Here is a 14,287-nt window from a genome sequence, read left to right on the forward strand (position 1 = left end):
TATTTTTATTTTATATTCAACAGCACACTGTTTCCATTAAGAGACTCCCCATGAAATATTTTTCCCAAATAAGTTCTAGAGTAAGTTTGTGTAAAGTTCTAGAGGTTAGGTTTGCAAATCTTTTCAATAAAACATCCATCCAGTGACTGCTCAGTTACTTCAACAATAGCTTTGTAGTCTCTGCTATAGTTATGAAGTTTGCACTGCTTATCGGGGCTCATTCTAATCTCAGCAGTATAAGAATAACTGTTCCTATATCACCTCTTCCAAATACACTCCAGATTTGTTTACTTCATATTAGTAATCTATCATTACTCCGGATATTTCTTTGCCAACCATAGAAATTTTTTTTGTTGCTTTCTGTATTTTAGACAAAGATTGGCACATGTAATCACAAAGTGTTAAATGAATGATCCCTTTCCTTTTTTCCTCTCTTCACCCTTCCTCAAGTCTCTCTCTCTCTCTCTCTCTCCCTCTCTCTCTCTCTCTCTCTCCCTCCCTCCCTCCCTATATTTTAAATTACTTCTTTTTCTAAAAGTTACTATTATCCTTGCAAAGATTGTTTTAGAATGTAACACTTTTATTAACTTTGTGAAATTTACTTTGCTTTGGAATTTATGTAAAACGTCTCTTAAGTTATAAAAGTCTCCCTATTAGCCTACCAGTAATAACATTTTTTTCTTCCTACTCACAAATCCTTCAACCCACAGCTTTTCCTGCCTCTAAAATGCACAGGGATAAACATGGAGCAGAGAATGAGGGAACGGCCAGCTAACTGTTGGCCCTACTTGAAACACATCCCAGGTAAGAAAGCCAATCCCTGACTCTATTATTGATACTCTGCTATGCTTTCAGAGATGAGCCTAGCAGAACTTTCTCCCAAGATCCTGAATTCAACAGTGCATGGAAGCAGATGGAGAGTCCTGTTGCCAAGCATCGGGCAGAGCTTGAGGAGTCTTGTGGAAGAGTGAGGGTTAGTATTGAGTGAGCTGTGGGGTGTCAAGGACACCACAAGACTGACAAAGTTGACCTGGGACCATGGGGGTCAACGGAGACTGAACCACCAACCAAAGAGCATGTCGAGGCTAGGCCTAGGTCCTCTGTACATTTCTAACAGATGTGCAGCTTGGTCTTCATGTGGACATGAACAATTGGAGCAGAGGCTGCCTGTGACTCAGTTCCCTACTATTCCATCCCCTTCGCCTAACGGGACTATCCAGCTGGACCTCAGTGGGATAGGATGTGCTTAGGCATGAACTTGTATATTAATCCCTAACTTTTAGTTATGTACCTTATAAGCTAGTTACAAAATTGTGGTTACATTTGTGAAAATTTCAAGAATTTTATTCAGGTTCATGTATGCTTGCATATTGACAACTCTGTAGTTATTTGTATAGATTGCATTATATCTCAATATCTTTTCTTGATTAGCAGAACATCTCCAAACTATTTGTCATGTGACAGATTTGATAGAAATAAAATTCCAAACTTATATCTGGAAATGCATTTTTTATTTTTTTAAAGATTTATTTATTTTGTATGGGTACACTGTTGATCTCTTAAGACACACCAGAAGAGATCCCATTACAGATGGCTGTGAGCTACCATGTGGTTGTTCGGAATTGAACTCAGGACCTCTAGAAGAGTTGTCTGTGCTCTTAACCACTGATTCATCTTTCCAGCCCCAAGTAGTGACTTAATTAATTAAAAAACCTAAAGAAATTTGTCTGAGAACTAGTCAATAGGTCTAAGTTTTTATGACATTTAAATGCTTAGTATTTTCAGCTTCTTGTTTTTATATTTGTCCCTAACAAAATAGTCATCTTACTAATTGTTTGTGACATTTTTTTGTTCTCTAACTATTCAGTTCTCTTTCCTGTCTCTTTCTCTTATTTTAAAATCTCATTAAAGGTTAATATTGATTCCTCTCTATGTTCCTTTGCACTTTTTTATACATTATTCTTAGATTTGTACCTTTATAGTTTTTACATCATCATGAAATTTAGAGTACCATATCTTCAGATACATTTCTGTAATTTCTCTTATGAGGATATTAAATAAATATATGAAAGTTGTATTTTTCAATATTATATAACTGTTTGTGTTGTTCACAAGATACAGATGCTATACCCATGGTGTTTCTTTGTACAACAACGGATATCATGTGGTCATCTGATTGAATACTTGTCAATTAGAAATATTTGTAAAGGATTAAGAAATGTGATCATGTTGGAAGATGTGTGTAATTTGGGGGTGGGCATTAAGGTTTCAAAAGCTCCTTTCACCCTCATAATCTCCCCCCTCTCATTTTCTTTTGGTTGTGTCTCAAGACTTGAATACAAACACTACTCTTGTAACAAACATGTCTGCCCATTGCCATGCTCCCTGCCATGATAGTCATGGCCATTTGAAAGTTTAATCACCAAATAAGCTCCTTTTCCCCTAAATTTACCTTACTAATGACGTCTTACTACAGTAATAGAGGGGTGGATAAGAAAGAGCAAATATAAGAAAACACATGAAATATACAGGAAAGAGAGAATAGATAGATAAAAGGATAAGACACCTTGTCCCTAAGCTGATGCTTCCTTGGACAGAACATTCATCCTAGTGCCTTTATGAGTGCACTACAACTCTAATAAAGCTTTCCTACTACTACTGTCATTGCATCTTGTTGAATTCTTCTTGCAAAAGTCCACTTTGGGTTTTGTTTAAACAGATAAGTTATTTCAAAATGTCTAGTACTAATGCAGTATACATAAATTTCATATGACTCTAGCTTTACATCTATATGAAATGCTAATTCCATACGACAACTTTTAGATCAAAATTTTAATGTTAAACAATCAAATCTTTCTATTCTGTTGTATAATTTTTATGTATCTTTTTATTGTCTATTTTATTTCTTTACATTTCAAATGTTTTTCCCTTTCCAGGTTTCCCCTCCAGAAACCCCCTATCCCATCCCTCCTTGCTTCTAACAGGGTGTTGCCATCCACACCCACACACTCCCACCTCCCTGACCTGGCATTCTTTTACAGTGGGGCATCCAGCCTTCACAGGACCAGGGTCCTCTACTCCCATTGATGCCCCAAAGGGCCATCCTCTGTTACATGTTCAGCTGGAGCCATGTGTTTCTCCATGCTCCATGGGCAATCTTTGGTTGGTGGTTTAGTCCCTGGGAGCTCTGAGGGGTGTGGTTGGATAGTATTGCTCTTCCTATGGGTTTGCAAATCTCTTCAGTTCCTTCAGTTCTTTTGCTAACTCCTCCACTGGGGACCCTATGCTCAGTCCAATGGTTGGTTGCGAGCAAGCATCTCCCTCTGCATTTGTCATGCTCTGGAAAAGCCTCTCAGGAGGAAGTTGTATCAGACTCCTGTCAGCAAGCACTTCTTGGCATCGCATTAGTGTCTGGGTTTGGTGTCTGTATATGTGATGGATACCCAGATAGGCTGTCTCTGGTTGGCCTTTGCTTCAGTCTCTGCTCCACACTTTGTCCCCGTATTTCAGAGCACTTCTGAGTTAAAAATTTGGAGGTGAGTGGGTGGCCCCACCTCACAACCTGGGGCCTTGCCTAACCTCTGGATACGGTCTTTACAGGATCTTCCTACACTTTGTTGGGCATTTTAGCTAATGTCATTCCCATTGGGTCCTGGGAACCTCTTGCTTTTCTGACATGTGGAACTCTCTTGTGACTACTCCCATTTCAAATGGGAATTCCAGCTGATAGGTATGGATTCTGCATTTGTGTTCTACTGGATGAGCTCCAAATAAGTTCTTAATTTGGTGATGTTTTGTTTCTTATTGCTATTTTTCTTTATCTGCTACTTATGACTTATTCTTTTAATTTTGTTATATATTTAATACAAACTCATTCATTCAAAACCAGTAGTGTGGCTATTGTTTATTAGGAATGAACATAGTCTTTATCTGTCATGAAGTTTCTTTAAAACACAAAATCAATATTTTAATGGATATATTTATTAAACAATTTTTTAAATCATGTCTTCCAAAACTTCTACCAGTGAAGAATTTTAATTTCTTTTTAGGCAATTTCTGGTTGCAACAGGATACAGTGTGAGGCTCTGATCTGATATTTGTCTTTCTCTTTAGAGATATTGAACAATATCTGTTTTTTTCAGTTATAATAATTTTGAGATTCATTTTGCTAGTATCATATATGCATAGCTGGTTTAGATGAATAATTTCCCTATTTAAATTATTTGTACCTTTTGAAAGGTATTTGGGTAGTTCACATTTTACACATCACAAATAATATTTGTTGTAAAGATGCTGTACATGAATAGTGTATGGGCATTTGTTTTACTCTCTTATGTAAATTGACTGTAAAAGATGGGCAAGGGTTTGCTGTACATTTATGTTTTACCCCTCAAATAAAATGTGGAAATGCTTTCTAAAGTGAATTTATCAACAGTGCTTTCCACAGTAATGGGGGTGTCATCCTTAAACCTGTATTTGTCTTTTACATTCTCATAATGAGAATAGATAGCTTGTGTTTGAAGCTTGTGACAACATAATGCTAGTAATTAGGATTCAATTTTTTATTTTCTTAATGATTAATGATGTTGAACATCTCACCATGTTCTTATTAAAAGTGAAATATTTTCTTTCATAAACTATACTGTCATTTTTTTCACTTTTAAATTGGATTATTTAGCTCACAAGTCTCTAAAACAGTGATTTTTCTCTTTGTCTTTTTGTTCATCTTATTTCTACCTCTATGTTTAAAGAACAGGGATTCTTATTTCTAACACTGAAAGATACTATTGGTTTAGTCTCTATCCTTTCAACTAAAAATTCACCTATACCTTTTGCAGCACCCATGTATATTTTTGTAGATACACTTTTTGCCCTAAGTAGCTGCCATCATACTTTCTTTTAATTCCATAGGTAAGATTTAAAATTTTCAGTTTTTTAAACTATTGTTTTAAAATTCTGAGTGTATAATTTCATTATATTTCTCCCTTCTCTTCACTCCCTTCAAATCCTCCCTACCCATGCCCCACCCTCCCTTACACAGCTTCACTTCCTCTTTTCTTCTCATGCAAAACAAAGTCAGGGACAGCCCCCCATACTAATTGTTGGGGGATCTGCTTGAAGATCAAGCTGCACATCTGCTTCCTATGTGTGTGTGTGGTGGGGGGCATAGGTCCAGCTTTGGTTGGTGATTAAGTCATTGGGAGCCCCCAAGGGTTCAGGTTAGTGTCTCTGTGGGTCTTCTTGTGGAATCCCTCTTTCCTCTGGGCACCTCAATCCCTCTCCCAACTCTGCTAAAAGATTCTCAGAGATCTGATTTGTGAAGGGTCTCTGCAACTGTTTCAGGAAGCTGCTGGGTGGAGACCCTCAGAGGACAGTTGTATAAGGGTCTGTCTTCAAGCATAACAGAGTATCATTAATTGTGTCAGAGATTGGTTTTTCCAACCCCACATCTGCCATAGGACTGATATACAAAATATATAAAGGACTCAAGATGTAAGAGGCCAACAAATTGAATAACACAATTAAACATGTGTTACAAAGCTAAATGGAGAATTCTCATCAGTGGATTCTTTAATGGCCAAGAAACACTTTAGGATATGTTTGCAAATCAAAATGACTGAGATTCCACTTTACCCCCATGAGAATGGCACACCAACAAACCCCTCCAAAATAAATAAAAACAAACCCTTCAAGTGACAGAACATGCTGGCACTGGCAAGGATGTAGAGTAAAGGAAACAACCCTCCATTATTGGTAAGAGTACAAACCTGTACAATCACTCTCGAAATCTATTTAGTGGTTTCTCAGAAAATTGGGAATAGGTCTATCTGAAGACCCAGCTACAAACTCCTAGGCATATGCCCAAAGGTTGATCCATCAAATTATAAAGACACTTGCCCAACTGTGTCCATAGTGGTTTTAACCATAATAGCCAGAAGCTAGAAACAATCCAGATGTACTTCAAATAAAAACTGGGCAAAGAAAATGTGATTCATTTATACAGTGAAATACTATTTACCTAATGCTATTTTTCATATGGATGCTATTGCTGATATAGGCTGCTAGTTCTACCAGAAAGGTGAAAGAAAAAGCTGGATGGAACACAGAAAAACCTGCAGTTAGCATTTAACACAAATAGTGATTGTGAGTTCACACAAGCCTATGATAATTTGCAACATTTTATTCATACAAAACATTGAGTATGCCCTGATCAATGTATGTTCATTGACCTACAATTTTAAAACTTCTATTCAGAGATAAAGAAAATAATGTTTTAGTTTCTATTCTGTCCTCTGGATGAAGATAGGCTTGCTAAAGAAAGCAATCTGATTTTCTTATGTATATTACCCTTTTTGTTTCAAAATATTCTACTACAATGTTATTTTTTTCCTCTCAGTATTCATGAAATGTATTCCCAGGAAATGTAAAAATAACCCTCTCAGGACTTTACGCGTGCCTGCCTATTTAGTAGACCCAACATTACTCAGCTTTAATGATACTGAGTGAAATTCGTAATCCTGTTGGTTTTTATTTAAATAATTTCAAAGCCCCAGACACTGTCTGTCCAAATACAAATTATGAATCTCAGACTACAAAGGCGTTTCAGAATCAGTTTAGAAAGTAAAAGAAATAAAGTAAGTACTAAGCACCTTGGGAGATGTCAAGTACATGATTTGGCCAAGGTTTGCTATGTTGTAGAACAGGATACCATAAAGTGGCATAGGGATAAAACTATAAATTCTGTAAGCCATATGATATTTGCTGTGTAAGTTCAGAAAGAATCATGGACATACACTTGTTCCTACTAGGTGAAGGTATTTCTGAACAAAACACCATTACAAAATGTTTTTATTTCTGAAGAGAATTATCTAATAAAAATGTATGTCTTAAGCTATTTATGACAATGTTGGCATTGTGTGTGTGTGTGTGTGTGTGTGTGTGTGTGTACATATTCTAAGAAAACATCTTTGATTCAAGTTCCATTTGGTTTGAAGAATTTATTTTATATGTATTAATGAAATTTTCACAGAAATAAAAGTTTAATCAATATAGAATAGTATTATCAATAACCAAACATGCAAATTGAATTGAGGACACAACTTAAAATATAATCACAGTTTGAGTATATAACCCATCAAGTCAAAGACATGATTGTAGAAGTGTCATAGAGCTAGTCACTTTGTGTTTAAAGTCAAGTAGCAGAGAAGGATGAACTCCAGAACTCAACTCACTTTGTGCTTAGAGTCAGAGTAGGACAACCCATGGGATTATCCAGGTTGGGCCAGCCAACCTCAGTTAAACCAAGATATTCCTAAAAGTTTTGTTCCCATATAACTCTAGAGACTGCCAAGGTTACTTGTCACTATTATCATATTCTAATACAATAAAATATTTCAGACTGTGTGAACTATAGATATTTATTTGTAGGTTGGACAGTCAATAAGAAGCAATGAGGATACAGTGCTCTTTCCTCACATAATGCAGAATAGAGGATTTTCCCATCAATTTTCACCTGGGAAATGTATATCCTGTATTCCTGAGGACTTGCTAAGGCTGGAGCTTGTAATGCTGTCACGTAGAGCGGACAGTCTTTGTTGAATTTCGTGGGATTTAACAGACATTTTGTCTACAACATGCAATAAAGTGAGAAGCCAAGCATCAAGCAGAAATCCATTGATATCATTAGATATTGCTTTCTTATAAAATGCATAGATTTAATAAATTTAATCTTTAACTTTATTTGTATTATGATCTATTTCACTATCTTTTTCTGTATTTTCTGATTTCTTTAAAGTTCCATAGGATTTTTCTATAGTCTGTGATTTCTTCAGTAGTTACACATGTTTCCATGTGAGCATACCTATGCTTAAATTTATGCTTCTGCAGTATAACCATACACCTGTATGGCTTATGCTGTAAAAATGTCATTTCAACTTTGTACACTAAAACATATAAATAAAATTATTGAACATAGTTTTGCTTATGTCTTAGAGTAACAAAAATTAAAGTGTCCTTTAAAATAATACTTTAATATTCTGAGTAAATAACAACTTTATTTTTCAAGTACATATTATATTATTTTCTAAGAACAGTGTGATGTTGATTTATAACAACAATGCAGTACAGACGTCCTTATTTGGGGACTTGACTCAGTGACTAAGAGCACTTTCTGCTCTTCCAGATGACCTGGGTTTAATATGCAATACCCACACTGGTGCCTCACATCTACTTGTAAATTAAGCTCTCAAGGGTAGGAGTCTGTTGGTACCTGTGTTTATATGACCATACCTACATAGACATCCTGATGCAGGAAACTTAAAGCAATAGAACTGACATTATAAAATACTTATTAATAATGGGTCTATTTAGAAGTTATTTAGAAGTGGGAATTACCTAAAGGAGCAGTGCCTACAAAACTATGCCACCCCAAAAGGTATGCCAATAAGGCATGTGAGAGAAATGCAAAATGCAGGATTCTAATATAAATATCTACTCAGCAGATAACCCAGGCATGAGGTGTCCTGATTCCCATATAAAAGACATACCACCAGTGGATTGTGCAGTGGTGACTGTGTAGTGTCCAACCATCATTACATGCTATTCTGACAGTAAATCCCTGAGCTCTTTTTTGAAAAGTATAGTTCTACTAGGGGACAAAATGACCCTGGGCAACAACTACTGAAAAATGTACAACACTGCTATAGTTAAAATGATTCTGGTACTATGCAATACCTTTGCTGTGTAAAAATCTCCCTGTCTGCCTTAGTGATCACATGTTCAGTCTCCTGTTTCTGCTTTTAAATAATTCAAAGTTTAGCCTGGGGCAAGGACCCAGAGGAGATTTTTAGAAGGAAAGCCCATGTGAAAGATTCAATCCATAAGCTTATGGTAAATATAAACTAAGAAATTCTGTTGGAGTCAAATCTTACTTGGGTATGTGAACTAAGTTTCCCAAAAAGAAGTTATGGCTTCTTTTGGACAACAACCTTGTCAATGGAGTTTCTGTGTCTGTGGAAAGTGATGGACCCACTGAATTTTTTTTTATTAACTTGAGTATTTCTTATATACATTTCGAGTGTTATTCCCTTTCCCGGTATCCGGGCAAACATCCCCCTCCCCCCTCCCCTTCCTTATGGGTGTTCCCCTCCCAACCCTCCCCCCATTGCCGCCCTCCCCCCACCAGTCTAGTTCACTAAAATTTTATTACTGTGCAAAGATTAGAATTTCACAGGTTCTGCTAGTTATTATAACTTGGGCTAGTTTAAGCCTCCTGTAACAGCCATTCTTGCCACACTGTATTAGTAAACGAAAATCTCTTTATAATATATATTAAAAACCTTTTACAAAATATTAACTTAACAGAACATTAGTCTCCATGAATATAAGAGTAACTTAAGAGTATCAACATACAACATCTTGGCCAATAGGTTAGGTCTTCAATCTCCCACTTCTCTGTCCTAGCCAGTAGGGCATTTCAATGTTGCCTTGATTTATGATTTTCATTGTTCTTTAAAAGTAGTATTTTTTAAATACTATGTAATAGCATATACATTAAGACACAAATTTTGAGGTAACCTTAGGCTGTGTTTTTGATACTTGGTCTTCCAAAATGCCTCAAAGATGAGATATATCTTATATTCCTTAAGATGAGAGCTGTGAGAACTGTGATTCTTATGTTGATAGACAGTAGCCACACTTAGCCAAGTGCTTTATTTAGTGAAGAGCTTTTCCTCCCTCTTTAAAGAGAGCATATAATTGTGATTAATATACACACATATGTTTTATATATATAGCATATATGTATGTACATATATGTAACAGTGGAGTAGGAGGAGATACATATATATACATATATGTATATATATGCTGTCATATGTTCCAAAACCTTATTGAAGATATAATTCTATTTTTCATGCCTTCATACCCAAGGTAAAGAAAACAAAGTTATTATAATTTCCTATAAAAGAATAATTCCCTCGGGATGATTTTATCATGTAATCTTGGAGTCTAACCATTTAGAAACAATCCTAAGTGATAAAATGAGCTTCATTTTGGGGAAATAAAATGATAAAAGTAAACCTTGTGGCGTAGCTATAAGACAGATTAGTATAATTCATTTAAGCATTGTCATACAAAGGATCGCATTATATTTGCTTAAGCTACTCCTAATATGAAGAAAAAGAAAATTATCTAGACGTTTTATGTGTAAAATGATAAAGTATGAGCCTATAATACAGTGAAAACATTTTAAATATCTTTTATATGTCTACTTTTCCACAAATGTACAGTGTGGAAGATTAAAATTGTATAGAAATGGAAATCTTTAGCATCCCTGTCAGAGTTACAAGGTTCATAACCATCAGTTTTGTTTTACATGATTGCTAAAGTTTGTAAACAAATTATTTATTTAGTTGTGTGAGATTGTCTGGTGATAAGTGAACAAATATCCTTTGTGTACAGATAGACAATGTAAACAGAACAAAGAAATAGTACTAGTTAAGTCTAGTTTATTGGGATCACTTATTGAAATCTAGTGAGGGTTTACTTAAAGTACTGTGGATGAAGGATTGCTTATAGGACAATAGGAAATCCAAAGGCAGTCAAATCTCAGAAAAGAACCCTAGAATGGATAATGATTCCCAAAAAACTGCACGCATTTTCCCGCCAAAGTGCAGGAATTCCACAAACAATTGCTTTTCCTTGGAAGCAAACCTCACTGTATGCAACATTGGTGGTAGGAATTAATTTATGAATCATCCAACATTTTGAGCTTGAAGTATCTTGTGAGATTTTGAATTTCTTCCAGAATAAAATGTTTCAGTACAGAAAAAATAGTTATGCAACTGTATACATAATCTTCTGGTTCTTAAATACCAGCATAACCATAGGCTGTTCCTTAAATTGGGAGAGCTTTGTATGGTTTAGGTATCAGTGTAAATGTATCTTTGTAGAATGTGTTGGGTAATGCTTCTTTAGTTTCTATTTTATGGAATTGTTTTCGAAGTATTGGGATTAGGTCTTCTTTGAAGGTCTGATAGAATTCTGCATTAAACCCATCTGGTCCTGGACATTTTTTGGTTCAGAGACTTTTAATAACTGCTTCTATTTTTAAGGGGTTCTGGGACTGTTTATATGCTTTATCTGATCCTGATTTAACTTTGGTACCTGATCTCTGTCTAGAAAATTGTCCATTTCCTCCAGATTTTCCAGTTTTGTTGAGTATAACCTTTTGTAGTAGGATCTGATTTTTTTTTTATTTCCTCAGTTTCTGTGTTATGTTTCCCTTTTCTTTTCTGATTTTGTTAATTTGGATAATCTCTTTGTCCTCTGGTTAGTCTTACTAAGGGTCCATCTATCTCGTTGATTTTCTCAAAGAACCATCTCCTGGTTTTGCTGATTCTAAGTATAAGTATAGTTCTTTTTGTTTCTACTCGCTTGAATTCAACTCTGAGTTTGGTTATTTCATCCCATCTACTTCTCTTGGGTGTATTTACTTCTTTTTGTTCTAGAGATTTCTGGTGTACTATTAAGCTGCTGGTGTTTTTCTTTCCAGTTTCTTTATGGAGGCATTCAGAGCTATGAGCTTTCCTCTTAGCACTGCATTCACTGTGTCACTTAAGGTTGGATGTGTTGTATCTTTATTTCATTACATTCTAAAAAGTCTTTAATTTCTTTATTTCTTTCTTTTATTGACTAGTTACTCAGCTTCTATGTGTATATAGGTTTCCTGTTGTTTTCGATGTTATTGAAGATCACCCTAAGTCCACAGTGATCTGATAGTATGCATGGGATTATTTCAAACTTTTTGTTTTGGTTTAGGCTTATTTGGTGTCCGATTATATGACCAATTTTAGAGAAGGTATCATGAGGTGCTAAGAAGAAAGTCTATTCTTTTGTTTTAAGATAAAATGTTCTGTAGATATTTGTTAAAAGTCCATTTGGTTCATAACTTCTGTTAGTTCCATTCTTTCTCTGTTTAGTTTCTGTTTCCATGATCCGTCCATTGGTGAGGGTTTGGCTCCTCAGAAAATTGGAAATAGTTGTTCCTGAGGACACAGCTATATCACTCCTGGTCATATATCCAAAGGATGCTCCAACAAATGACAAGGATGTTTATGGTAGCCTTATTTACAATACCCAGAAGGTATTCAGATGTCCCTCAACAAAAAATGGTTACAGAAAATGTGATATATTTATAGAATGGAATACTAGTCATCTATTAATATCAATGATTTCATGGGATTCATAAGCAATTGGATAGAACTTGAAAATATCATCCTGTGTGAGGTAATCCAGTCACAAAAGGACACACATGGTATGATTTTCTCACTGATAAGTGCATATTAGCCAAAAATAAATTGAGGCACCCACAATACAACTCAGAGACCACCTGAACCCTCCCTCTCAACAGAAGACTACACAAAAGAGTGGATGCTACAGTTCTACTCAGAATGACAAAGAAAATAATCTTGGAAAATAAAGGGAGAGAGGGATCTTGGAATGAAAGAGGAGGGGAAGGAAAAAGTGGAGGGCAGTTCGGGGATGGGAGGAGGTGAGGGAGAAGTACAGAGGGTCAGGAATTTGAAAGGAGGTGTGTAGCAATAGAGTAGGAGGATCTAGTAGTAGCCACTAGAAAGTTCCAGATGACAGGAACCCAAGTGGTTCCTAGAACCCAACAAGGGGGAAATTAGCCAAAATTCCCAACAAAGGGGAAATAGATCTGTAGAGACCATATCCAGTGGATAAGCACTGGCCTCATTTATCGGATGGGTCTACACACTCTCCTCAAAATAGTAATCTGGAATTCATCCCATCAAATGGAAATGCAGGGACAAAGATTGAAGAAAAAACCATCCAGATACTGACCCACCCAATGATCCATCCCATCTGCTGATACCAAACCCAGACACTGTTGATGATGCTAAGAAGTGCTTACTGACAGGAGCCAGATATGGGTATATCCTGAGAGGCTCTGCCAAAGCCTGGCAAATAAAGATGTTGATGCTCACAGCCAAACACAGGACTGAGCACAGGAAGACCAAGTGTAGTAACTGAATGAGCTGAAGGGATTTGCAACCCCATAGGAATAAAAACAGCATCAACCAATGGAATTCTCCAAACCTCCCAGGGACTAAACCATCAATCAAAGAGTACACATGGGGGAACCCAAGGCTCCATCTGGGTATGTAGAAAAGTCAACACTGAGAGGGTAGCCTCTTGTTCTTGTGGAGGCTTGATAACCCAATGTAGGGGAATGCTAGGGCACTCAGACAGGAGCAGGTGGGAAGGTTGGGTAACACCCTCATAGAGGCAGGGGGAGGTAGAGGTGATAGGTGGTTTTTGGAGGGGAAATGTGGAAGTGAATTACATGTACATACATAAATGTAAATAAATTAAATAACCAATAAAAATGAAAAATAAAACACACACATACAAATATATATATCGAAATGAAAAACAAAGAACTTTTTAGTAACAAGCCATAAGGAAGGTATAGTTACTTGAAATTGATTTTCACTTACAATGACATTTTAGCAATGCTGGCATATTAAGGTAATAAAATAACATTTTGAACTAGTATCACAAATATATATATATGTATATGTGTATATATATGTATATATATATATATCTGTGTGTATGTATTGTCTTATTACATAGGCTCACTGTGCATTGTACTGTGATATATAAGGACATTGTTACCCAAGTATACATACGTCTTTCTCAAATGTAAGGTAAAAATTAATGCATATGCATTTTTGTTTTCATTTTTTTCATGTGTAATATTGGCAAATAAACCTACCATCTGATATATTCTAAGCAAATGGTACAATACTGAGCTGGATTTCCAGCTGTCTCTGAAATTCATGCTTTGACGAAAATTTTATGTGACTCTTTAAATATTTATTTTTATCTATCTTTCTGTGTGATTTTATTGAGGTTTTAATTGTCTTCTCTATTAATAAAAGCACTATTTAATTGAATAATATACAATGTGGATTCCCCCACCCCACCCCACCCCCACCATGTCTCCCTACTCCTGGTACCTAATGTCGCTCCAGGTGTAGGTGTATCTTCTCTTACTGAGGCCAGACCGGGCAATCCTCTGCTGAATGTGTGTCTTGGTCCTCATATCATGCTGGTGTGTTGCTACTTGGTTGGTGTCTCATTGTTTGAGAAACCTCAGGGGTGCAGATTACTTCCCACAGGGCCACCTTTCTCATCCTCTTCCAGCTTTTCCCCAGTTCAACTACAGGGGTTCCTGGCTTCTTTCCATTGGTTGGGT

The sequence above is a fragment of the Rattus norvegicus genome, chromosome 2, assembly GCF_036323735.1.
Source record: "Rattus norvegicus strain BN/NHsdMcwi chromosome 2, GRCr8, whole genome shotgun sequence".
NCBI classification, from domain to species: domain Eukaryota; kingdom Metazoa; phylum Chordata; class Mammalia; order Rodentia; family Muridae; genus Rattus; species Rattus norvegicus.